The sequence below is a fragment of the Biomphalaria glabrata genome, chromosome 14 (genome assembly GCF_947242115.1).
Source record: "Biomphalaria glabrata chromosome 14, xgBioGlab47.1, whole genome shotgun sequence".
NCBI classification, from domain to species: domain Eukaryota; kingdom Metazoa; phylum Mollusca; class Gastropoda; family Planorbidae; genus Biomphalaria; species Biomphalaria glabrata.
In genome coordinates, this window is record NC_074724.1 from 21,948,269 (window position 1) to 21,975,137 (window position 26,869).

A 26,869-nucleotide genomic window follows, 5' to 3' on the forward strand; every position below is an offset into this window, starting at 1 on the left:
GCACATGTTCAACAAGACAATATTTTAAAAAACATTTTTTTAAACAAAGCTTATATTAAGCATAGATGTATCAGGTAGATTGATCAGTTTGTAATTGATCTAGACTAACAATAATAATACGATTAGAAATATTTTTACCAATTGTTTTTGTTTAGCACAGATTCATGCTTTTAGCTTTCTAAGTACGCTATGATCCTATCACTTGTCTGGACTAGTCAGTTTAAAAAGGGGTGGGGGAGAAAAAAAGGGGGGTACCTGTGTGAATATTACCGTGATCGCTTTTTAAATGCATTTATAAAAATTGTTTTTGTCAGGTAAAAGAAATAAATGTGCTAAATTTCAACTTGATCTTAGATCCGGGTGTGGGAGAAATAACGTGTACAAACTTTTTACCAGACAGACTGAGTGAGTTCAAATAAGTTTTGTTTAAAATAATTGGACACGTATGGGACACAATATGTCTATTTGTTTGTTGCTGTTGTAAGTGCTAGGACTAAATGGTTCGGTAGCTCGTTGTATCCCTCATGTAGAGATCTAGTTTGTGTGTCATTTCTACAGATTTCAAAACCTTTGTATTTAAAATGCTTCTAATGCTATTAATCTCCTTCAATGAGTTCATCACAAAAGATTCTATGTAGCATCACTACAGTCTTGTGGTAGGTGGAGCTAAAGCAACACTTGAACTGGTTGACATTGTAAAACCAAAACGTCCTTTATTACACAAGCAAGGAGACATTTTAATAAGTACTAGCTCGGCCCAAACACATGACCAAGTAGCAACCCCAGCTATCTCAATCAGGATTTAGCTGGGGAAAAAAACCCACAGAAAATGAAACATGATCGACCCAGAGCGCCAATCCCACTTTTCGAGTATGGCCTCACAGTATTGGATACAATCACATTGTAGAAGAGGTAGAGAAGCTTTTTGCATGCTCTCAAATAGTAACTGAATTATGTCAATGTTACAACTAGGTGCATTATTAGCAGTCTATTTAGTACAAGACAATAACTAGACAAGAAAGGGGAAGATACGTTCAAAGTCTTGAATGATTGTTTGATTCAATTGGTCAAGTGACAGGACTTACCTTGACAGCTGATGAGAGACACAGGTAAAAATGAGGAGGAAAACAAGGAAACAGACAAAACACTAAAGGTGACTACGATGGACGATGATGGACAGCGAATGCTACTGGCTGCCTACATTGTGATGACATCCACTTGGCTAGCCACAAGTCTGAAAAAAAAAAAAAACAAGCAATCAGAACGTCAATCTATATTTCTAATACTTTAAATATTGTAAAGACCAAAAGAAAACTTTCTAATTGAACATAATACTTTTTTGTCTCTTCTCTTTATAAGTGACTGTTCATAACTATTCATAACAAAAAAGGTGAAGAAAAAAAGTGTTAATATAGATACAGTAGTTCAGAAAGTTTTTCTATTAAGTCGCCTAGTTCAAATAGACAAGTGTATTGTCTCTTGTCGCCCAAACATTTCATCCAGACACAGTTCCGAGGCATCATGACAAATGTGCTATGAAATATCAGTTTGGCCGGGAAAAAAAACAACACCTGATGGTATCAGTTCCGTAAAACTAAAAACCTGATTGTTATCATAGGATTTAGACAAACCTGGAGACAATGTCAAAGTGTTTTATCATGTGACAAAGTGGACGAGATAGTTCCCTTCAGTGTAAGCTGCTCTCACATTTCTTTGCTTCCTATGGGGTAATGTAATCACAGAGAAAACGTTGTTTTTGTTTTGTTTTGTTTTTCCTATAGAAGTTCTAATAGTGTTCTAGCTATGCAGAAGGAAACATGAGCTGTAGTGGAAGAGAGGGCGGATAGAAGTAGGATAGGAAATACTTCACCTCACCAACATACATTGAAATGGAAGAACGCTTTTTTAGTTATCTTTTATACTTTAAAAACGACTTATACAATAGTCGACCATCTTTTTTTTATTCGCCTTCCATTAAACAAAGTATCTTCTGGCATTGTTTTGTTGGATAAGTTGAAGATGCTCCTTCAGGCACTGACGGCAAGCAGGTTTCCAACTAACCTTAGCCCCATAGCCCTAAGCTCATACCACATGACTAGGTGGCCGCTAAAGTATAAATATAAGATAAAAGATTTTCACTCTCTCTCTCTCTCTTCCTTTCAGTAGCGCTACTATTTTACTAATAATAAATTACTTGTACAGTTTCATCATAGAATGTCAATGGAGACCAATAGAGAAGTGAACAAGCAAAGCACGTATATCATGTGTAGATAGGCAGCTTGATCTTCAAGTAGCCAGACACCTAGAGTGTACGGGGGAGCAAGCTTTACTTACTCTCTAATTTACCTGACACCATTATCTCTGAGAACTTGGAAGGAAGCAAACGTCTTGTGAGGTGTCTACCATCAATACGATCTTTGGCACCATGGCCAGCTTGCCAAACGTTCAGTTTGTAAAATGGCCAACAGGTGGTAGAAAAAGAAGAAAATCACTCTTAGTAGGCTTAGTTCCAGACCCCGAACACACAAAACAAAACAAAAAAAAGCCTAGATATTCTTAGATTATAAACTCATGCCATAAATTGGAAAGCTAGCTGAAGAGTGTTACACGTAAGAAATGGCAGTTTCCTTCAGAATGGGGAAAACTTAAGAGCTAGATAGAGCAGAGGAGACGTGCGCATGTCATGGTCATAATTCTTGCACGAGTGCTGGAGAGAGGGAAAGGGGGGGGCCTACCACAGACATGAAGCCTCTCTTATACAATGTTACTTTCAATGACTAGTTTGAAACCATTGGCTTTTCTGGAAGAAACTACATGTTGAGATGGAAGAAGCTAGAGCAACTTTCTACTCCTAAACCTCTAAAATATTCTATTTAAAATAGGTAAGTTGGGGCTCCCTGTGCATATCCAAGTTGTTTTAGGTAATGGTCATTTTGATGACCAAACTTTTAAGTATTAGTCAAAACACTTCAAAATAAACGACTATGGTCAATAGAAAACTACTTTCTCATCTTTCCTACAAAATGTCTGTTTCTCTTTTCTTCTTCTTCATTACAAAGCTTATATCAACTCTGTCAGTCTGTCTGTCTGGTAAAAAGTTTGTACAAGTTATTTCTCCCGCACCCAATCTCGGATCAATATTAATCAACTTTTTTTTGGTATCGAACAAGGGAAAGAAATTGTATTTGACAGATGTGGTGGTATAAAGTGAGGAGGATTGAGCCCTCAGTTCGAATTCCAGTAGTACAATTTTTTTTAAAGCGATCACGGTAACATTGACAGAGATACCCCCTTCTTTCCCCAGCCTCTTTTCCAAGCTTCAGAACAAGTGATCAGGATAATATCGAATTGAGAAAGGCAAAAGAATGAAATTGCGCTAAACAAAAACGATTGCTAAAAATATTTCTAATCGCTCAGATTTATTATTAATCTCTTACACATTTAATTACATGACTGATCCAAATTATCTGAGACAATTACACTTGATATAAAATTAGTGGGCTTTTTTTTCAAGTATTTTTGTATGTTTTTATTTTTTTTAGTTTATGCACACACGATAATTAAGCTTAACTTTGAACAGTGCAAATATGTTCCATTACACTTTTACAACTAAAATAGCTGTAAACGGGCATCTACTGTAACCAAGAAAATGTGGTAGAGATAGAAGATCAGACCAAATGTTTAGTCTGCATCATAGATTAGATCATAAAGATGATAATTTCCGAATGTCAATCCTTCCGTGAGCCAACTATTAAGTGTCACAACCTTTAGTTCTGACACAATGCAATCCTTTTTCTTAGCACTGTACTTTCATGAACTATACCATCTATATATATAATTCTCTTCTTCGCTCAAGAGTTTGGACGAACAGAAGAGGTAAAGGAAAGATCACTCTCTTATTTCTGGTTTAATTTAATAATTTATACACCTTGAATTAGCGCGGGTCCTAAGCAAGTGCGGGCCCACTGAGGTCACATAGGTTGCAGCGGCCTAAGACCGCCCCCTCAAAATAGCGCGTATGCTATGCCGCCGGTCGACTAGTATTATATATTTAGTCAGTCAACCAAAAAATAATTGAATTTAAAAAAAAGGTTCTACTAAAACACAAGAGATAACAGAACTGTCAGAGAGCGAGAAAATTCACATAATCTAGATCTTTTGTGGCTGTTGTTGTTGTCCCGAGTAAAAAGCGAAGTATGATTCAAGTTTCACTAACAGGTCGCAGCTAACGTAAGGATACAAAAATATCCGACGCCATACCAAACATCTGGAGTTCCTTTCTGCTTTAAGCAATACGATACACCAGCTGACCCACCTCCCCGCCCCCAACGTCGTCTCAGTGACTTACAGTTTGTTTTTTAATCTCATCCATCATCCGCAGCTGTATCTATCAATCTATCTTTGTGACCTAGAACCTTAAACATGCAATAATCACATGCAGCAGGGGTCTACTCTTGTTCTCTTGGGCCCAGCTATTAGTAGAATAGGTAGACTCTGTGGGTGCCGTACGAGACGACCAGAGCTCCAGTACATCTCAAGAATTTGGTAGACTCTGGGGTGCCGTAAGGGCTGACCGAAACCCAGGTTCACCACTAGGAAAAAAAATTGTTTCGCTATCTCCATCTTGTATTTTCTTTTTTCAAAAAAATCTAGCAGGCGTCTATCAAAAAGTCATCATCATCAGGAGCATTAGCATAACGGGCAGAGCTCAAAGAAACGCGGTGTTTTCCACTGCTGTTAGAGGGAGATAAGCCCCTGCTAGAAGATAATGGAGATGTAGAGGCAGTGAAGCAAGCTAGCGTCCATTTCAAACGCGGCTGCCAGTGTTTGTTAAGTGATGCTTTTAATCACGTCAACCCCAACTTACAGCGTCCACTCTCTCCCCTTTCAACAATCGTAGTCTAAAGAAATACTCTCCACATTCCCTCCTCTCAAAATTAAATTATTTATAGAGAAGCAAATGTAGTCCCTGCGCCCCCCACCCCTCCTTTGGTTTTAAAGTAAGCAGCAAGGGGACTTCTTACTTCGGTTACTTGAAACTTGAGAAGTTCGTCTAGCAGCTCAGGATCAGAAAACAAATTTCTGAACATCCGTTACGCCATTAAGTGGATGAAACATGCTGGTTGTGACATAGGTTCTAAAAAATAAACCAAAGATCAGTTCATTTTCTAAGCAGTTTTATATTTGCTTTTAGTATGCTGATATACATTGCTTGCTACCGGAGAGAGTTCGAGTTTGGCCTATACCTTCGGATGATGCCAGCAAGGTCGAGAGAGAGAAAGAAATCGAAACACAGGCTACCCATAATACCTTGATCTACCGATCTAATGCACAGAGTTAAAAAAAATGTCTACACATCAAGGCGCATGGAGGGAGACGCCCATCTTATATCCTTGCTACTAACACGCAACAATTATCGACAATTACTTTTTCTGGTGCTGAACCTTATTCTGACTATGCAAAGCCGAAGGTAGCCATTTGTAAGCATCGCTCCGCTGCGGAAGGTCTGAAGAATATGGTGCGTTAGATCCATTGCTACTATTTAACTTCACATTACCCAGCGGTCACACGGTCATAAAATGGTCATAAAATGAAAGAGTCACTCGTTAGACGCGCACGCGGCTCTGACTTTGCGTCCAGCTTTATTTTCTTTTCAAACTTACAAACATATGTTCATAACAAGACGACGCGTGGTCTCAAGTTATTTAAATGTTAGATACGGGAAAGGAGGGGGAGGGGTGTCATGACAGGACTGGAGATACACTGAGGAATAAGAGCATAGATAATGTTTCTTAGGACGACATTTTTAAGATGGCTTCTTCTCATATGTCCAAACCCATGAAACCAGATTTTTTTCCCCCTATTACTATAACAAATCAAAATGACAAAGTGAATTATGTGTTTACATTTTTTGTCCTGATATAGATCTAATAGTCGTCAATTAGTACATCTTTGTTACTAAATGTTTTAAAAGCTACCAAAGGTAGAAAGTGATTTGTGACCATTTATTTGACAGAGATTTACTTTAAAAATGTTTTTTTTAAAAAAGGCAATGACTGAAAAATTATTTCGATTACTTAGTCGCTCAGTGTGTCAAATAATGAAATTATCTTGAAGTTAACACATAAGATAGACAAATGATTTGAACAGCACATTGGGCAGGTCATCAAAAACTAAAAATGCTCTGACGAAATGTAGAACGGTTGGAACACAATGATCCACTAGCCAAAGTGGTCAGAAGAAAAGCTGTGAGGAACTCATGAAGGATGCATAGCAAGTGTTAGGTTTTTGTCCCAGACACGGCCGTATCAAACATTAAATTATAGCTGGCACAGCACTCAATGTCCACGTTTCAAGCAAGATGTAAAGGCCAAGGAGAAGTTTCAGACGAAGTCGTTTCAGTACCGCCAGACCTTTAGGTGTGAACTATTTTAAACACAATGTATATATTTATAGTATTACGCCTTTCAAAAGATATATGACGTATTTATTCGTCTATAAGTATTTCTAATTACCCAATATGTTTGTTGAAGATGTAGAAACAATGAAGCAGTTGTTATTTTTTTTTCTTTAAGATTTTAAAATCTAGTTTCTTATAACATTACTATCTCACTTCACGTTATTAGTGTTTATTTTATGTGGGTTTCAATGCTGCTCCTTCCTTAAAGAATGTGTGTGTTTGTGTTGCTCAAAGTGTTTATTTTGTGTGGGTTTCAATGCTGCTCCTTCCTTAAAGAATGTGTGTGTGTTTGTCTTGCTCAAAGTGTTTATTTTATGTGGGTTTCAATGCTGCTCCTTCCTTAAAGAATGTGTGTGTTTGTGTTGCTCAAAGTGTTTATTTTGTGTGGGTTTCAATGCTGTTCCTTCCTTAAAGAATGTGTGTGTGTTTGTCTTGCTCAAAGTGTTTATTTTGTGTGGGTTTCAATGCTGTCTGAAGAAACAAAGAAGACTTAGACGTACAGTGTTCGACCTGATTAAAATGCTTTTCTTTTAAAGAAGTTACATTTATTTTAATGACAGCGATTCAGTGTGCTGCACGTTACGTACTTTTCAAATCAGTTTTGAATCCTCATTTTCGATGACTGTTCGATGATTAAACAAAAACAAAACAAATGTCCACAAGGCTTGATCTGTTAAGATAACAAAGAAATCAACATTCAATTAATAGCTCTTATTTGTGACGGTGAAAAATGACTTGCCAAAGTTTTTAACTATTATTTGTTTTTACAGCCAATTTATAATCTGTGCATTCCTATTTTACCAATATCGATGTTAGCTCGGGCCTGTGCATACAGATTATTTGTAGCCTAATGCTGAAAGAATTCAAATGTTGTTCCAACTCTAAGCTCTTGTACATTTTTGTCAACACGATTTTATTTGCAGAATAGAAATACTATTTTATGCGCATAAAAAGTACCCCTTTCAGACCTTTTTATCTATAGGGCAGATGATGTAAAGGTCATCTGTTTCTGTGGCCCACGATAACGAGGGTGTCATGTGACCAGCACAACGACCAACCACCTTTACTTTCCCTAACTAACGTCAGTAGCCTGCCCGTTAGAGCTTGGTGTACTCAGAGGCGCCCAAAGATCTCGAAGTTAAAACTCCCAGTCTTCACCAGGATTCGAGCCCGGAACCTCGGTTGGGAATCCAAGTGCTTTACCGCTCAGCCACCGCGCCTCCATTTTTTTCTGTGCATAGTCTTTTCCAAATGTTTCTGTGTCTTAGTCGTTCTGTGAGTATCTCTCTTCCAAGCTTTCCTTGGTCATATCTATTGAAAACTTGCTTAGAGCACAGCAAAGTTAGATTAAAAGATGAAAGTCACTACTCTATATGGCTCAAAGTCAAGCGGAAATGGCAAGGAACACAGAGAAGATGTAAAGATGACATGAAATGGACAGACGTATCTCTCGACAATAGATGGGATTGCAGTTGACCGAGACAGTGACGTCACAAGGGTCAGTGTCACCAAATGTGGTTAACTCAAGGTGTCAGCCCACCCCTAAATTTGACCCCAAGTATTTCCAGGTAAAAGATTTTTTGTTGAACCATAATCCCCTTACTTCAACTATCTCTTAGTCTTTTGGATCGTTGGGGCTCCACACATGATCTGTAGACCGTCTTTCTCCATTCATCTCTTTCTTTCGTCTCTCTTGTTTTCGTCCAAACTTCGTATGCATACAAAAATGTCGCCATGACCAAGGAGAGCTTCATTGTGATTTGAATTAATTACCCACTGTCCCTGATTATTGTACAACTCTAAATGAGTTCGAATTCTAGTATAAAATGTTGTTTCAGACATCATATTGAAAGTATTACATAATATTATTAAAATTCTAAAGAGGCTTAACATCAAATACACATATTTTCTTGAATACACTCCTTCACAGAGTTTGACGACATTTTGACACGGAAACAGAATGTCTGGAAGTTCAAGGACCTTGGCGTCTATTTTAACTGAGTGAAAAGAAAACAAAAACAGTTCATTCTACAGACTCACTTCTGAAGTGTCAGGCCAACATCAAGAGGCCAATACAATGTTCTTTCCTCCCCTCCCTCTTTTCTCTCTCTCTCTCTCTCTTTCGCACACACACACACACAAACATACATAAAACATACATAAATCATTCAACACTTAAAAGACATCCACGAAAAAAAAATATCATATACATGTAATACATGTCTGAGTTTGAATCTATGATTGCTTGAATATTTCAAGACCTGCGGCCTACACACAGACAGACATACTGAGGTAGATAGAAACACGCGCAGGAGGTTCAAAGAAGGGCGATGGCTGTCTTAAGGAGACTTGAACAGTGAAAGCCCATTTCAAACGTTCTTCTATTCAAACCGTGTGAGTTAACATCAAATTTATGACCGAACTTTATTCATCCTGCTCGCTTAGAATAAGTCTCATAAATACTCCATCGTACCATAAACAAGTTCCACTGAGATTACCATCGCACCGGTTAGAAAATATTTACAAAAAGAAGCTAAAAAAAAAAAAAAAACGAAAAAAAAAAAAAACACCTATTTGGTTCCTGCATAGATTAAGTGTATTAGATCTCAGTAGACACTTTTGAAAAGAGGGAAAGAAAAGAAGAAGAAAGGGAGGGAATGCACACACATACAAAAGAAAGGGGCATTAATCATGCAAGGAAAGAAAAATGAATAGAAGTCTGATATAAGTGAGTGTATGCGATAAATACAACCCTGGGAAGAGGACAGAAAAGGTTTAGAGCCCCCCCGCCTCCACCCAAACCCAGATGCCTGAAACAAAATAGGCGAAAAACTGCGCTGGGCCTCGTTGACAAAAGCGCGGTGAAGCCATCTCAGCGTTCAATAGCCCTGGGAGTTAATGAACCAGAATTCCTTGCTCTCTGAAGAGCCACGCATGGTTGCTTATGCGTCTTTCAAGTCATGCCCTCCCCCGACAGCCCGATGTAGTCCAAAAAGTCTCTGGCGCTACCCAGACGAAATAGTGAGATACGCCATTCTTTCTTTTAACTACGAGAATCTCTCAGCGAAATCCACCCTCTTGTAACCGTATCTTAGCCACCATCTTGCCCCCCACCCCCTCCTCCCCATTCCCTAGTCTTCTCTTACGTTACGCTAGAAATAACGAGGCAAACAGTTTCTTATGTTTCACAGCTCTTTTAAATTCCATTTTTATTCAAGAATTTTTTTCTTAATCTCACCCCATCTTAACCTACCCCCCCAGCCTTTTTTTTTCCTAAAAAGGATTGGCGCGTTCGAAGCTGTTGCATTATTAGCCGCCATCTTACAGGTGATCCGGCACCGCCATGTTGAGAACGAGATAGTGTGGGCACGTCCCAGAGCCAGTGTTTACGAGCTAGTAAGAGTGTTAACATGGTCATAAAAGAGATGGTGCCTTGAGGAGACAATTAGCCTCTTGGGCAGATTAGTGACACATGAACAGAGGGAAATAACTGAACGGCACATAACGAACTGAGGTGTCGAGAACCAAAACTGAACGGGGTTATTTCAATTGGTGATCAGTTTTAATACTGACTGGGCAACTAAAGATAAACCAAGCCAATGTGCAATGTTCTTCAATCCCAACAGTGTCCTCGTAAGAGATAGAGATAAAGCAGAATCCAGTGGTGCATTAAAGAACACGGCTTCTGGATTGGAACAGCTGCAAGAACAAGCAGTTGACATTTTCGACATTTTTTAGCGGCCCCCGAAAGGGGAAAAGACGCTATTAGTTTTGTGTGAAATGTCTGTCCGTCCGTCCCGTTTAGATCTCGTAAACTAGAAAAGATATGGAAAATCCGACATCACAATATTTTAGACCATTCAAAGTTCTGATGCAACGGCTAATTTTTTTTTCCTGAAAGCGAAAAATCTAATTTTTAAAATCAGTTATGCAAGCAGTTTTTTAAAAGAGAAAAAGCTAATTAGTATGCATTATAAGTTAGACCTAACTTAAAACAAATAGTAATCTTATAAACTTTATTTTCTTAAACATTATTTTTTTTTTTGCAGCTGAGTGGTAAAGCACTTGTCTTCAGAACCGAATCCTGGTGAAGACTGGGATATTCAACTTCGGAATCCTTGGGCGCCTCTGAGTCTACCCAGTTCTAATGGGTACCTGTATTAGTTGGGGAAAAGTAAAGGCGGTTGGTCGTTGTGCTGGCTACATGACACCCTCGTTAACCGTAGGCCACAAAAACAGATGAACTTTACATCATCTGCCCTATAGACCACAAGGTCTGAAAGGGGAACTAGTTAGGCCAGGCTCACATCTAATTTTGCATTCACTTGCACCTATCCTTTGATCTGCTGCACCGTTGGGGCACTACACAAGATCTGTCAACCTTCTTTCTCCATTCTTATCTCTTATTTGTCTTTGATATAATTTCATTCGGATGTTCTTTCTGAAAATATTGAAGCCTGCCTGGGAGGACCACTTAGGGGGCCGATTTTAAGTTTGTGTTTCCACACAAACGGTCTTTGTAACCTTGTTTATTTGTGCTAAGCTTTATTACATCAAATCAAGCCAAATGTTGAAAATGAACCAAAGTTCGCTTAGAGATCCCCATTTCGCCTTTAGATGAACGTATTGGTAAGAATGCCGTAAAAGGTCGATTTGGTTACCAGATGAATGCAAACATAATAAGAGCGCTTAGCTGCTCCAATTAAAGATGAAATACAAAACATTTCAATTTCGTATTACTTTTTCCTCGTCCCACCCAAACAAAAAGAATTAGTGGTTACAGAATACACACAAGCACGCGCGCATACACACATACACACTTACATATATATATATATATATATACCGGTATATGTATATGTGTGTGTGTGTATGTAATACTTACGCTTTTAACACTTGAAACCCCCAAATAACAATTTCACATCCCCTTAATAATGCATACTTATTTTTATTTTGTATGGCTGTATGCAATAATCATGAAATATATACATCGGTCGACGGCGATAAAACACGTGTTTTTTTTTTAAACCTGTTGAAGAGCCCTCCCGCGAAAGTCAAGTGACAAATATGTATTAGCCGGATATGACCAGTGGCCCTTAGTTTGTATATAACTGAATGAGAGCATTGGATTTAGACCTGTGTCAGACATGGAGAAATGCTTCCTTAAAACTTTTGAGTTTTCACACGAAAATGAAAGCCGACTAGGAAAATGGCGTTTCCCTTTTAGCCGATATATTCACAGCTAATATAAAAATACTGTGAAAATGGTTTTACCCGATTTATTAAAAGTTCATATTTTATATAGATAATTTTTTAGGGCTTTCTTGCTGAGTGCGAAATATTTAGCATACGCTGTGATCTCCGAAGTGATTTAAAGAAAATTCATGCCAAATTACTCAAGATTGGTCAAATGGTTTTGTTTTCAAAAACTAACATTTATACATAATCCTTACATTGTGCTTTATATATTGGATATGTAATTTTTTTTTAATTAGCCATCAACCTAAACATAATATTTTCAACCTACAGTTTGTGTACGAAATTTACTATTGCCTGACCAGATAGAGTGGGTGGGGGTGCGTTTACCAATGTTGACGTGAAATAGTAATGAGGATTCTGTCAATAAATAACCTCATCTTAGTATATTATAAATATATATATAATATTCACCAATAGTGGCCCAAATGAAAACTGCATATATATATATATATATATATATATATATATATATATATAAAGACAGACAGAGAGAGAGAGAGAGAGAGAGAGAGAGAGAGAGAGAGAGAATCCCTGTAGCTAAACACTCGCTTGTTGGCTTTCTGATTTTTCTTTTCGTAGGGGGGGGGGTGAATGTTATGTTAAAAAAAAAGAGGGAGAAATCAAACTTAACACACACACACACACGCACAAATTCATTGCGCTTAAATTCCAGAACAAAAGCCTAAGCATGAAGTCCGTGTTAAAAATCTTCATGGCTCAACAAACACGCCACAATTATGACTACGCTAGAAAGAGGACCATGAAAACACTGGTCAAAGAAAAATAATTAGGCCCATAATTTAAACACCCGGAGACAAAAAAAGTTGAGAAGTAATTATGAAAATGTAAGCTTGACAAATCGGGGATGAGCATGAATTCAAAAAAAAAAGGAGCCATTTAGCTGGAGATTTCGTTTCACGTGACAATGGAGGTAGTTTTTTTTTTGTTTTCAAAACTTGAGCCCATGCATTATGTCTAGTGGCTGGGAGTGGACTAGAGATGCAATCAATCAATAGAGCTCAAGACGAACTAAGAAATTGAAAGATTGAATCCAGCAAATACAATGACAAACAGCTTGAAGAGAGTTCTGGAAGAATGTCTCTCCTCGGCTCATTACGTCGACTCTTAGTATTATTTATGAGTTATGAGTTATGTGAACAAAATAATGTACAGTGAAGTAGTCAAGGGATGGAAGTGGAAAATAAATCTAGACATGAAATAAACTTGAAGCAGATCTTGTGCTCATGATTAAAATACATTCATGCATTAGAGGTTTTAACAGACTGAGACACAAATCTAGTCAAGAACGCTTTCAAAAAGTCAACATTTTGCTTTAAAAGCATAGTTTTTGTTTACTGCTGATTACATTGTTGGAAGTACAAGTTTCCGACATCGCAAGACCGTGCGGCAGGACCGCCAAATTTCACAACTACAAAATGTTTACCAAAATATGCCCATTCTATTATGCATACAAGAAATCAGATCAGATTTACAACTACTCTTATTTTTTTCTTCACAAATATGACAAACTTTTAGATGTATTATTCAGTGCATATTACAGCATAAAAGAATGGACGGGCCTGCCATTGGAAGAAGTTCTAAGGCAGACAGAGGAACGAAGAAAGACAGTCGACAAATATTGCCTGGTGCCCCAACAGACTATGGGATAGGTAAAGGTAAAAAAAAAAAGCATCTATATCATGGCTGAAGGGGCCTCCACAAAAACCACTGCCCCAGCGTCCGGCTCTGGGAAGCACTCCTTCAGTTCAAGTGGTGATATTAGGTTTGAATTTGAAATTATTTTTCAGCTGCAATGCTTCAACAATGTTCTTTGTACGTTGTAACTCTATCCACATGAATTTGTTTCTATTTATTTCCATCCTACGTCCTGCTGAAGTGGCTGTGTGGCAGCCATCAGTGCATGGTGGCTACAAGTATTGAAATACCTATACAGCTGTATAATTTACTGCAAAGACAAACCATCGATAGAAATGACATTGTAAAGACGGGTGTTACAATGAAGTAGTGAACACACATTACTACCGATTTGTTTTTCAACTCGAAAAGGAATCGAAGAAAAATGAGCTAAGGGAAGTAACACGTTTTTTCTGATTGTCGCTAAGGAATAAGAATTATTTCCCTTATAAAATACTCCACTGTCCTGTATACACCTCTTTCTCGCTGGCCTGTCTTGTGTATGTGTGTTTACTTTCTTAAATTCTCTTTCCTTTCAACATTGCAATAATAACAAGAATATCAACATATTAATGTATGCCTTTCTTACTGAATCAGAACAGCATTACTAATAATAGTTATACATAAAATCTCTTTTTGACGTACACGCATTATACATGAACCAAGACTCTGTTCCTCTCAACGTTTGAGTGACCTTTTCAAAATAAAATACTTAGATCTGTGTAAACTTAGCCTGACAAAGTGATCTAAGCAAAGAACGGGTTGCCTGACTCAACCAAGAGGACCAATGACGTAGCAGAGTTGTAGTCCCTGAATGAGATGCACGAGTAGATTAACCCATGGACACACGCAGGACGTCATTATTTTCTCTTTTAAAGGAACGTCTGTAATTGATAAGATATTAATGAGCATGTGTGGTGGTCGTGTTCTAGGATTTATTGATTTTTAGAAAACTAAGTTGCAACTTTTAATAATCTTCTTTTCATTCCTTATCTGTCACAAGATCCTTTACCTATGATCTAACCAAGAGGACGCACGTCCACGTTATACAAGCAGGTTCACTCAAGCTGATCTCTAAAGTTGGGTATATTTTAGAGAGAGTCAAGACTTGTACAACTAGTGCATCAACTTGAATTTGATCGCTTCTTAAACAACTTGTAGCAAAAGTCAATAACAGCCTAGACCCTCACCACTTTGCATACAAAGCAGCTAGAGGAACTGAGGATGCATGATTCTATTGCTTTTTGGACCAGCTTTATAAGCATCTCGATATACCCAAAACATATGCACGAGTTCTCTTCGTAGATTTCTCCTCGGCTTTCAATACCATACAGCCACATCTAATGATAAACAAACTAAGTAACTTAAATGTAAGCCCTTACTTACAAGCATGGGTTCTAAACTTTTTAACCCACGGCCCCAGTATGTTAAAGTCAAGAACACCAAATCGTCAACTCGAGTACTATGTACGGGTGCTCCACAAGGTTGTGTAATTTCTCCTGTACTATACACTCTTTACACTAATGATATAAGAAGCATCTATGACTCAGTTAAACTCATTAAATTCGCTGATGATACTGCCATAGTCGGTCTTATTTCAGGAGACGAAACTCAGTATCGAAGATCGAAAGAAGAGTTTACAAACTGGTGCACCGACAACCTTCTAGAACTGAATGTAACAAAAACTAAAGAACTTATAATAGATTTTAGAAAGAAAAAACAAACTATACGTGAACTGCAAATAAACACTACATCTATAGAACAAGTAAAGGCATATAAATATCTAGGCGCTATCATCAACAAGTTTTCATGGGAAGACCACCTTGGAACTCTGACAAAGAAAACATCCCAGCGACTCTTTTTTCTAAACAAACTCAATAGCTTTGAACTAAGCAAGAAGATCCTTGAGACTTTTTACGGCGCGATTATACAAAATCTGCTAACATCTAACGCCTCATCTAAACTGTTACGACGTCTAGAAAACATCATTAAAAAAGCATAAAAAAATTACCACATTTAATGGAACTTTTTGAACAAAAGTGCCTAAGAAAAATCGAAAAAATCTTAGAAGACAACGGCCACCCGCTCCATCAGAACTACGTCAGGTCGTCGCGAAGTGGGCGACTGCTGTCAATCAAAACAATAACGGAGCGGTACAAAAACTCGTTCGTACCTCACTCGGTCAGACTCTATCACCGCCACTCATTGATCAGGGAACATGAAATGCACCAAGATACCTGTGTGTAGTCGCTGAATGAACTCTTTATGTTGTCTGTTGTATTTATGTGTATGTTTCTGTTGTGTTGTCTTTATATGAGAAAAGAGTCCTTGTAATCACAACAAATTTCCGTAAGGATCAATAAAGCAGTCTTAGTCTTCTGATTGTTACTTACAGATCATATTCAGATTAATAAGTCGATCAATCTTGCAGTTTACATTGAAGAAAAGGACATGGAAGCCCAGGGTTTCTCAAACTTTGGAGCAACCCTATCCCCTTTTTTTTTTAGACGGGACGCACTTTGCCGACAAGAGACTTTTTTTCAAGGACAAAAATCTGTTGTATTTGCATATCATTTATAAATCTATGTTTCAGTAATAATCAAAGTAAAAGCGCAATATTTACAAAAATAAAATTATTTTGTAAGTCGGACTTTTCATTCTGTTTTCACTAAAAACCTCGCTTACATTGACTGAAGTAGAATCAATTATTTGGAATAAATCATGTAATTAGTTTTTACAAAGCTAATATTGACTCCATTCGTCTATCCGTCTGTGTGGGCAAAATATTTCACAAATTATTCCGTTCACTTCCAATTCTTGGATCTAGTTGAAACTTTGCACAATTATTCGTTGTAGATGTCAACCAATTAATTATTTTTTATATATTTGTGTAATGTACTAAGCTAAAGGAAATTAAAATAATGAGAGTGATAGTAATTGATCCCCTCCCCCCGGGGCCATTATATATGTATATGTGTGTGAGCGTGTGTGTATGTGCGCGCGTAATTAATCTTTATGACATTCCGCCCCTTCATTCTTTCGGAAGACGTTTATTGTACCCTAGAATAGGTGCTTCTTGTAGACTGTGATGGTTTAACATTAAAATATCACCTTAAATAAACAAAATTAAAGCAATTAATCAGCCAAAAACTTCCCCCGGGGGGGATTTAATTTGGTGGGGGGATGTCTCCATGTATTTACAATAGCAGCGTCCAGCTATGACCTATTTTAATGATAAGTCACAGTAACCTTATCAGCAATTTAAACCAGATACAAAATACATAAACATTACAGTTATATTTACTTTAAAGTTTTATTTCTAAGGGTCGTTTACAAAATCTAAACTTTTAGGCTTACAAATTGACGTTAAAACACGCACAGGTTGAGAACCACTCCTTCTATCTTCTATATCTTTTACAGTCTCCCTCTCCCATCCTCTCTCTCCTCTCATAATGAGATAGCCACACTCCCACATAAAAAAAAATTTTGTTACCTTCTTGTAATAAAGAAATGAGAGGTATGAGATTTTCCTTTGCCCCCGAAATTCAGTTAGCGCGCACGCGGTAACTTAAAACTGTCCGCCCCGTCCCGATACATCAAGACGCTCACCTTCCTGGCAGATGCTCTCGGTGCTAGTTCTTGTTTCCAGCCGTCACAGCTCACCCCTGTACTTGAAGCCGATAAGGAGCTGGGGGAGGCTGGGAGCAACACGTTTTGTACCAAACACAAATAACAAGAGAGGGGCTTATGTGTCATGTTTGCAGCGCGGATGTGGCTTGGGAGGAAAATAAAATAATCCTTGGTACCACAGGAGCGAGGGGGAGAGGATTGGAGAGACAAGGGGGGGGGGGGGGTGAGAGATCGGATCCGAGAGAACGTTTCAGTAAGTTAAGTAAATGTGGTGTAGAGGGTTGGGAGGGTCTTAGGTCACGTGCGGCTTATTAAAGGAGGAGTAAAATTGTTAAATAGATATAAAAATGTATTTTTAAATGCTTGTCGTGTGTGTTTGTGTGTAAGCACACGTATGTGATTGCTTCTGTTGTGTGTTGTAAATTGTGTTAAGGAAGTGGTTCTGTTTTGGTGGTGAAAAAGAAAGGTGCAGACACTGACGGTAAGCTTGGACGCAACAAACAGAACATTGACTAACTACGCTAAGATTTGTATGACCGACCTTGATGTGCCAACACATGAGAATTACCAGAAAGTAAAATGACCAACTCGGTGGGAATCAATAGAAGTTAGACATGTGCACTCATTGGAATTAGCCATATGCAATGAAAAAACAAACAATTCTTTCTTACTGCAAAGCGAACTTGGAATAGGTAGCACGAATCAGCCAGGAAAACGAATGACTTTAATAAGTTTATCAGATTGATAGGAAAGGCCAAATTGACATATAGATCTACTTAATATTTTTTTTACAAAAATAATAAAAAAATTAACACTGTCTGTCCGTCTGGCCAAAAGTTTGTACACTTTATTTTTCCGACGCCCAATCTCGGATAAAGCTAAAATTTCGCACAATTTTTTCTTTAACCTGACAACACATGAATCAATTTTTTTTTAATGAAATAGAAACAATAGATAACTACAAAATCTTCCATGACCATAAGCTCTTTGCGCTTCAGGTTGTTCCCTTTTTTTTTATACATTTAAAAAACGATCAGCCAGATACCAGGTTCTTTCTCCCCCTACCCCCTTCCAACTGGTCCAGACAAGTGATAGGATAATAGCGTAGTGAGAAAGTTAAAAGCATGACATTGCGCTAATCAAAAACATGGTAAAACAATATTTCTAATCACACATATTTATTGTTCGTCTATTAAAAATTTAATTACATGACTGATCCAAACTAATTGATATACTTAATATTATTTTTTTTTAAAGTATTTTTTTTTTATTTTGCTTGTTTCGTAACCTGTTAGACACGTAGTTAGTATTTTGAGTTTGTATAAAGACGCACCATAAGTGACGGACTTTGAACGCGAAAGTGACGTTATGACTTAGTTGGGTTAGAGGCTACCTAGAGACAGAAAAGTAGTTGGTGATAGGATTTCATAAGGGTAAGACGTATTTGATCGACTGTGGCCTTTTGTTGGATTAAACCTTTACTTGAATTGTTCAAGGTTTTTGGACTTCGTTTCTATACTTGTTAATCGTGGGTGTCGTCTGTCCTGTTGGTTAGTCGCATTGAAATACACCCGCACAAGAAACCCAGACATCTCCAGCGTAATCTGTCGAAGTCAGACAGGCAACAATTAACTACAAGACAGGCATCATCACAAACCTCAATTTGGGAGATTAGGTACAAAATGTACATCTGACCTATATTTCTACACTAGCAGCAAATCTAGCCCATTGTGTTCCTGTCATGCCATCATTCAATTTCCCATAGATTTCGAAATGCCATTTTGTGTAGACCGATGTGTTACGGAAACGAAAGGAACATAAACTTCCAGAGATAGTCTGGCATTGAGACGTGAAGAGTTGCGTAACGACATAGCAGACGCCTGAAGAAGTAACAACTGCCAGAGCGAGTGATACGTCAAGACAGAACGAGGAGGGGTAGTTCATGAGGTGACAACTTTGTCAACATCCAAACAAAGGTAAGCCTATGCATTCAACAAGGGCAGAGAACATTGGAAGTAGGCGTAACAACAACAAACACGTTCCTGTATTTTTAGCAATCTCTCTCATTCGTGCTTCGATGTTTATAAAGAGTGCTATTGCAAATCTGATTTCGCCTTTTCGCTCATTATGGTACAATAACAAATACAAAGACAACACAATGGTTTTGGTGTTTCGATAATAAAATTACTCTTTTTAAAATAAAGTAGCACATTGTGTGTAAGTATAATAATATGTTTATACAGGTTTAAAAAATAATACTATAAATAGATACATGAAATATGCATATTTATGAGCAATATATTTATCGTGTTAAAAACAAAATGAAAAAAAATTAAATACGATCTAGTGTCATTTATGGTACCGGTACACCCGATTCAGCTATCATCTTTGTAGTGCTTAAAATATATTTCATATAGGAGCAACCGCAACATACAATCTCAATGGAAGCATACCTTTGTTCTTTTTAAAATGAATGATATGCATAAACTATTTTTAAAACAAAATTGAAAAGAATAGTTTTATAGAACAGTGACTTAATGTAACATATACATACGTATGACATGTTGATTTCCATATTTGATTTTTGTTTTCTTTGTTTCACTCCAGGTTTTAAAATGTACTACACGTTCTCATTAGCTTATTGTCATTTCCTAATCCTAATTAATACATCGAGTCGAAATGAACAATATCACGTCATATAAGTAAACAGACATTTGGGCGAATATACGTAGAGTTGGGGTATGTGGACTGACACAACTCAGTTGTGAAAGTCAAGGCATTTCATCGGTAATGTTTCAATGGTCAGAGAGTATGTATTTATTTACTGGTTAATGGTTATAATCCTTTGCACATTTTTTTACCCTCGGAACGAGAATTTGAAAAAAAAATATAGTTATGTATTTCAGATGTGGCCAATTAAAAAAAAAAATTAGTCTTATCCAGAAGTCTTATACCGGTATCTAAATTTCGACTATTGTTTAAAAAAACAAAAAGACTCACCGAACGAGCAGAATATAAAAAAAAAAACTTAAAAAAAAAAAAAAAAGCTTGTATTAGGCGTAGTTGCATCAATTAGTTTGAATCAGACATGTAATTAAATTTGTAACAGATCTAGACTAACAATAACAAATCTACGCTTTGATGCTATCACTTGTCTGGAACAGTTGGGAAAGGCTGGTTGATGGGGGGGGGGGGGGGGGAGAACGGAGTATCTAGGTCAGGGGTTCTCAACCTGTGGACTTTGGGGGGTCGACTGACGATTTGCCAGGGGTCGCCTAAGACCATCGAAAATATGGATTGTTTGTCTATTCTTCTATAGCTGCGTGTGTGTGTGTGGAACGGTTCGCAACAGAGTGGGGGGGGGTTGTAAAAGGGGTCGCCGAGCATAAAAGGTTGAGAACCGCTGATTTAGATGAATATTACCGTGATCGCTTTTTAAAAGCAATCATTTAAAAAAAAATGAACGACCTGGATTCGAACTCGAAAGCTCTAGCCTCCTCAAGTCAACACACCAATTATTGTACCAGAGAAGACCTAATGGAAATTAGGGGTGCACCGGATAGTACTTTTTGATATCCGGCCGGAGCCGGATATAACCGGATAGTAAAATTAGATATTCGGCCGGAGCCGGATACCTACATGACTCAAACAGCTCGTTTTACTGAAGTTTTTGCAAATCTTCTATATAACATACCTATATTCATATTATTTTGTTATTTACTTTCTTACTTTAAACTCTATCACTGATTGAGCATTTTTTTTTACAGATATGCTTATCATAAACTAATCTTTGTAACATGAGATGGTGTGTGCGTATGTATGAGGCCGCTAATTGTAAAGTAGAATGTGGGATAACTCATGCAGAATATATAAACTTATATGTAACTAAGGTAAAGGTAAAGTTCAATCTTGGTTTTATAGCGTTAATCTCTCTTAAGTACAGTCTAAGTTGTATAGTGGTGGATGTTTGTGTTCATGTATATGACACCATCAACTTGTCATTAGGCTCGTGTTTTAAAGGCCACAAACCGCTTCTGGTTTGTACCTAATACAGATAGTGGCTACGTAAATATCTTAAGTAATTTCAGTAATAACGAGGAGTTACTTAACACTCTTAAATTATTATTAAGAATATTGTGATTCAATCAAGACACGCATAACACAAGAGTAAGATTTAAAGTTAACACGTTAGAAAAAGTAATTCAACATTAATAACAGTAACAACAGTAATATTTATTTATTTATTTACAAAAGAATACATAATGCTAATTTAATATAATAAACATATACACATCCTTTAAAAGTTAAAGCATTAAAGCACAGCAAAAAGAAAATGAATATATATGACAAGAACTAGGTTTCAAATGAATTCATTAGTTGTTTGTTATATTAAAGATGAGTTATATTTTAGAAAAATAAGTTTTTCAGCATTGTCTGGCATAAGTTTCGTACGATAGTCATTGATAATTCGTCCAGCGACGCTGAACAGTCTCTCCGATGGCACACTGGTTGGAGGTGGTGCTAGATAGATTTGAGCAACCTTTGCTAATCCAGGAAATCTACTGGCATTAACCTTCCACCATAAAACTGGATCATCTTTTCGATGAATCAGTGGCTCACTCAGGTATTTGGACAGCTCTTCATTAATCATATTCCATTGGAAATTGAAGGTTTTATAGTTATCTATTGTTAGTTTCAAACTTTAAAGCAAAGTATAAAGTGGACTAATTCAAATTATGACACCGCATCAGTCAAGTACAATTTTTTCCCTTGTTCGATACCAAAATAATAATAATAATAATAAATAATTACCAATAGTTAATTAACTAATAGGTGTTTTTTTTTTCATGATTCTTGTTTTGTCAGGTGCAAGAAAGTGTGCAAAATTTCAACAGAGTGAATAGATAAAAGCTTTATATAAAAACTTCTACTTTGATCCTTGCAACGTTTGATTCTCGCCACGCAGCAATAACAGTGTGGTATTGGGGATAGTATAAACTAAACAATGGCAAGTGCACTAAGATGAACTTCAATGTTTCCAACTAACTAAAAGCTACAAACGGAATTTGAGTCAGCTGTGCTAGGAAGGGCACACAAATAATCATATACCCACAGACCTATATATATTTTACCTAGATTGTAAAAATGAAACAAATTCTTATCCGATAATGATAAGATCACAGACCTATATATAGAGATTGTCATTTACGTAACTCTTTTTTTTTTCAAGATGTAAGGCAAGTCGCCCCGAATCTAGGAAAATCGATCTTCTCTTGTCTTAGAAAAGTAATGTTTAGAAATAATGCAAAACCATTTTGCGGAATATAAATAGAATATGCTATTAATCACTTTACTACATATTCACACAAATCTTTGAAATAAAGCTGTTAGTTTCCATTGAGATAAGCCTGTTGATTTTAGCCATGTAAATTTTATTATACTTGCTATATATAACCCGCGAGTTATAATTTGCGTATCACTGTTAATATAGTCACTGAGAGTGTTTTGTAAACTATTAAACGAAATTATAGTATTATTAAAAAGCGAATGCGTGAATGTAGAAATAGTATGAATGGAGCTATGCTGCTATCAAAATAGCTAATCGACATAAATCTATTTTTTTTAATAAAATCATTTGCATGTAGGTCTATATATATTTAGATCTATATCTAGAGTCTAGATACTAGTATAAGAGTGAATTCAAGGGCTCAAGAAGCTTATTAATTATTGTATATTAGTATTTTTAATATCCCCCATATAGAGCCTCGTGAAGCCTGTCCAATCATAATGTGTTTACATTGAGAGGAGGATTAGAGTCGGTGTGCGTGTGTGGTATCCCGCGTGGTTGGGCGATGCAAAGAATTATATATATAGATTGATTACCTAGATCTTTCTAGATTATGTATCTAAAAATTGCAAAATAATTTTGAGACGAGAGTGCTCTTATTTACGATCTTCAATTGCTAGATCTAGATCTAACATAAAATTTTGTTATATGGGTTAGGGTTGAAAAAAAACTGTATATATATATATATATATATATATATATATATCCTGATCTATCGATTCCAAGCAATGTTGTGATGTCAGCAATATTATTTGATCATTTTCCCCAAAGTCAAAATAAGTATAAACAAAAATACTTTGAAAAAAAAAGCAAAGCTTACAGTGAATGAAATAGCATCAATTATTTTGAATGAATCATGTATTCATTTGAAGTAGCTCTAGACTACCGTCAGAAGAATGAATGTGTACGATAGGGAAAATGTGTATTGTTTTGTCTAGCGCCAGTTTCATGCTTACAGCGTGCTCAGTGCGCTATGGTCCCAAGCCCATTTGCGTACCAGTGCACTTTCAGCAATATATAAACCACTATCTGACACCATGTTCTGTTACTACAGATAGATAAAGGAATATAGACAAATTAACATAAGAATTAATTAATAGAGACTTCTTTTTGATAGGAGTAGACATTAAAAAACATAATTTTAGTAGGTCAAATCCTTTTCGCAAAGCATCCAAAACAAATACAGACGAAATATAAACATATTAGCATAGGGGGTCCACAACAAAATTGAACATTATATAGCCTGGGAACAATCAACGGGCTAAGCCGGAAGTTAGATGAAATAAAATCCTATGCTTTCAATCATATCGTGAATGAGAAGTAACGAAACAATGAAGACTGTTTCGAAACAAGTCATCAACTGTTGCCTCGACTCCGGGTTTGCGTGCTTCGGAATGAATCAAATGCCGTCTTGGTAAACTATTCCGATTGATAAGCGAAATGGCAAGGGGGTTAAGCGCGCACGTGTAGAGCGATGCTCATCAGCAAAGGTTAATAGGAAATGCGTGCTTTCCTAAAGGACCCCAACAAGCAACGAAAAAACAAAAAAAGAAAGACGAAGGTAAAAAGGTAGCAAGCTGTGAGGGGTGTAGACAGGGCGTGCTGCATGTGTTCAAGATCATGTTTGGCCTGAGTTGGGGTCCCAAGAAAACGTTGTAGTAGCATTGCCATCACATCGGCGGATGTCTGCAGCCACCATAAAGCTTTCCAGTGGCTCTCAAATTAACGCAATGTCAAGAAAACCTTTTGGGTACAATAACGTGTTCTGAATAGCAGCTGACAATAGATGTAAATCTCAACAGGCAGATCGAATGCCTATACGTGCACATTATACCATAAGTTTGATAAGGCAAAGGTATTTTGTTTCAATGTTAGTGCCCCTCAGAGTAAAGGTATAAGAGAGGAGTATAGGATCCAGACGTACGACACACAGATTAAAATAAGATAAAAATAAAGATTATCATTTAAAAAAACAAATCATGTAAAATATCATTTCTATGACACTTCAATGCCAGATAAAAGTGTGCACATTGTTCGTGCAAAGTGTACTATGTTTACGTTGGGTTACTGCAAATGGATGGACAAGAGATTGAATCTGTTGTTGTTGTTTTTTATGAAACATGTATTTGGTAAAAGAAACTAATAAGCTGAAAAAAAAAGAAGCTTATTATACGTTCGTCATAGACCCTATTTGCACTAAGTAGGGAACAAATATTTTATTTAAAAACAATTTATTCCATTTATTAGTTTTGTTGTTTTCCTTTTAATAAAGCACGTTTAAACATATACTAAACCATATAGCACAATGTAAATACCATAGATTGTTTTTCTTCCCCCCTCCCCCCAAAAAAAAAATAAAATGCACTATTGTAGACTTAATTGTACTTCTTCAACGCAATAGAAATAGTGCAAAAAAGTATGGTCCTTAAACATCGACTGTTTGCTTTGGAAATATAGTACCGGTAGGCTGATTTACTGGAAATATATGCATGTCAATAAAACAAAATCTTAACAAGCAAAATATTATTTAAAAAAAAAAAAAAAAGCTTGTAAAAGGGGAAGAACTCCACACTAACTATATATATATATATATATATATATAAGTTGTTTCCCCTTTTCTATATTGAACACAAGAATTAATTACCAATAATTAATTGACTAATTGTCTTTTTTTCTAACTGATTCATGTTTTGTTTAGGTACAATAAATATTTTTTGTTAAGTTTCAACTTGATCCGACGATGGGTCTGAGAGAAACAACATGTTCAAACTTTTTACCAGACAGACAGAGTGAGTTGATATAAGCTTTGTAAAAAAAAAAAACATTAATGTCATCACTGCTTAATATCACATTCACTACGCTGATGATATGATACAAATGGCGCAATAGAGAGAAGAAATGTTATTCTTTGGTTGTCGCAGATTTGGCGGTTTCCTTTGCGTTTGTATAGATGTACTATTGTGGCATCTTTAACGTCTTGTGTTATTGACTCTTGTTCCCACATAATTAAGAACTGCTCATGAAGTCTTTCAATATATACAAATATTGCTGACAGATGAATAAAAACGAATATATTATTAAATATTGACACCATTTTGTCAAGGGCGTTATTCTGTCATCACTATGCTATCGGGTCACACGGAAGCACATAATTAATTATAGTTTCATTGCTAATTTCATTGTCATTTTTAGCATTTATGTATTTACTTTTTATTCTCTCGCCTATATACCTATGCCCTTATATATCAATTCGTCTGAAATTTGCAGTAGTCTTACGATCAAAGTGTGTGTCCTAAAGCGCTCTGCTTTACAATTTGATGAGATCGTATTAGGACATTCTGGTCATTGCTAATCAATTCACTTCCCATTGATAATCCCGCGGCCACACAAAAAGATCATCGTTTTTAATATAGAAAAATATATGTGCGTTTTTATCATTGTCAAAAATCTAAGCGTCTAGGCAAAAGTGTGAGACTAAATGGTCACCCTATTGTAGACTAATGTACACATGTTAAATTACTGAGCAGATTTTAGTATTCCTAACCTTGCGATTTCACTCCCAGGTTGGCCGACTTCAATTGTAGTTACCTGGTCTCTAAATAGCTAGATAGATAGAAAATATTAGTGTTAAGTCTTTAAAAGTCACTGTCGGGCACTAAGCTTTTTTTTTAAAGCAATCCACTCAAAATCCAGTGAACACCTAAAGCAGTATGCAGACTCCAGTTTGAGAAACGCTGTCAATCTAGATCACATTTGTTACTTTCTGGCATGTTTCATTTTACCTGCCAGGTACATGCTGTCATAATGCAGAAAGATTTGAAAACAGCTTATATTCTTGAACTACCTAGGTAGGTCAAAATTAAAGCTTTGACCCCTCCCTAATTTTTTTAATGTTTAATATAGATATATATCACTAATAAGGGTTCTTAGCGTTCTTTTGTTGAATACATTTAATTAAACATAAAATAATATTCTTTGGGGAAAGGGGGGGGGGTGTAGTTTCTATCGCCAACAAGAAAAATGTAATTATGTAGGCCTGTTACGCAATATTTAACACATATGTTTACTTACTGAAGAAAAAGTGTTATCCGCAGCAACAAGAAAAGTGTACAATGAGGTATTTTTCTTTCTCATAATGAATCTGTTAATAATTTCCGAATGTAATGCATTATTGTTTCAAGCAGTGTACGGTTAAAGAATAATTTTACGCACCGTCTACTAATAAACATCGAATTTCGAGGATGCAATAAACCTCTTTTCTAATGTAATCTACATCTACGTAAATATATCAACAAGTGTTTTCAAGAGTTTTCTTTGAGTTTTATTTATTACTACAAATAAGGAAAGCGTCTAGAAAGTAAAATACTAGACTAGTTCTTGTCTATATTAATAGCTTGTGCTACACATAATAGCTGGGGTTGGTCTAATTAAACAAGAAAAAAAAGTATTCGACATAGAGTAGCCAGATCATAGAGAAT

General features: G+C 36.5%; 1 protein-coding gene across 4 annotated transcripts in view; it reads right to left on the reverse strand.

The window, feature by feature from the left end:
* The window catches only part of LOC106060412 (interference hedgehog-like), a 305,626-nt gene that overhangs the window by 274,090 nt on the left and 4,667 nt on the right, over window positions 1-26,869 (reverse strand). For all 4 annotated transcript variants that reach the window (XM_056011673.1, XM_056011667.1, XM_056011671.1 and 1 more), the window contains exon 2: window positions 1,086-1,234. The gene's annotated coding sequence lies outside the window, so the exon portion shown is untranslated. The remainder of the gene's footprint in view (window positions 1-1,085; window positions 1,235-26,869) is intronic.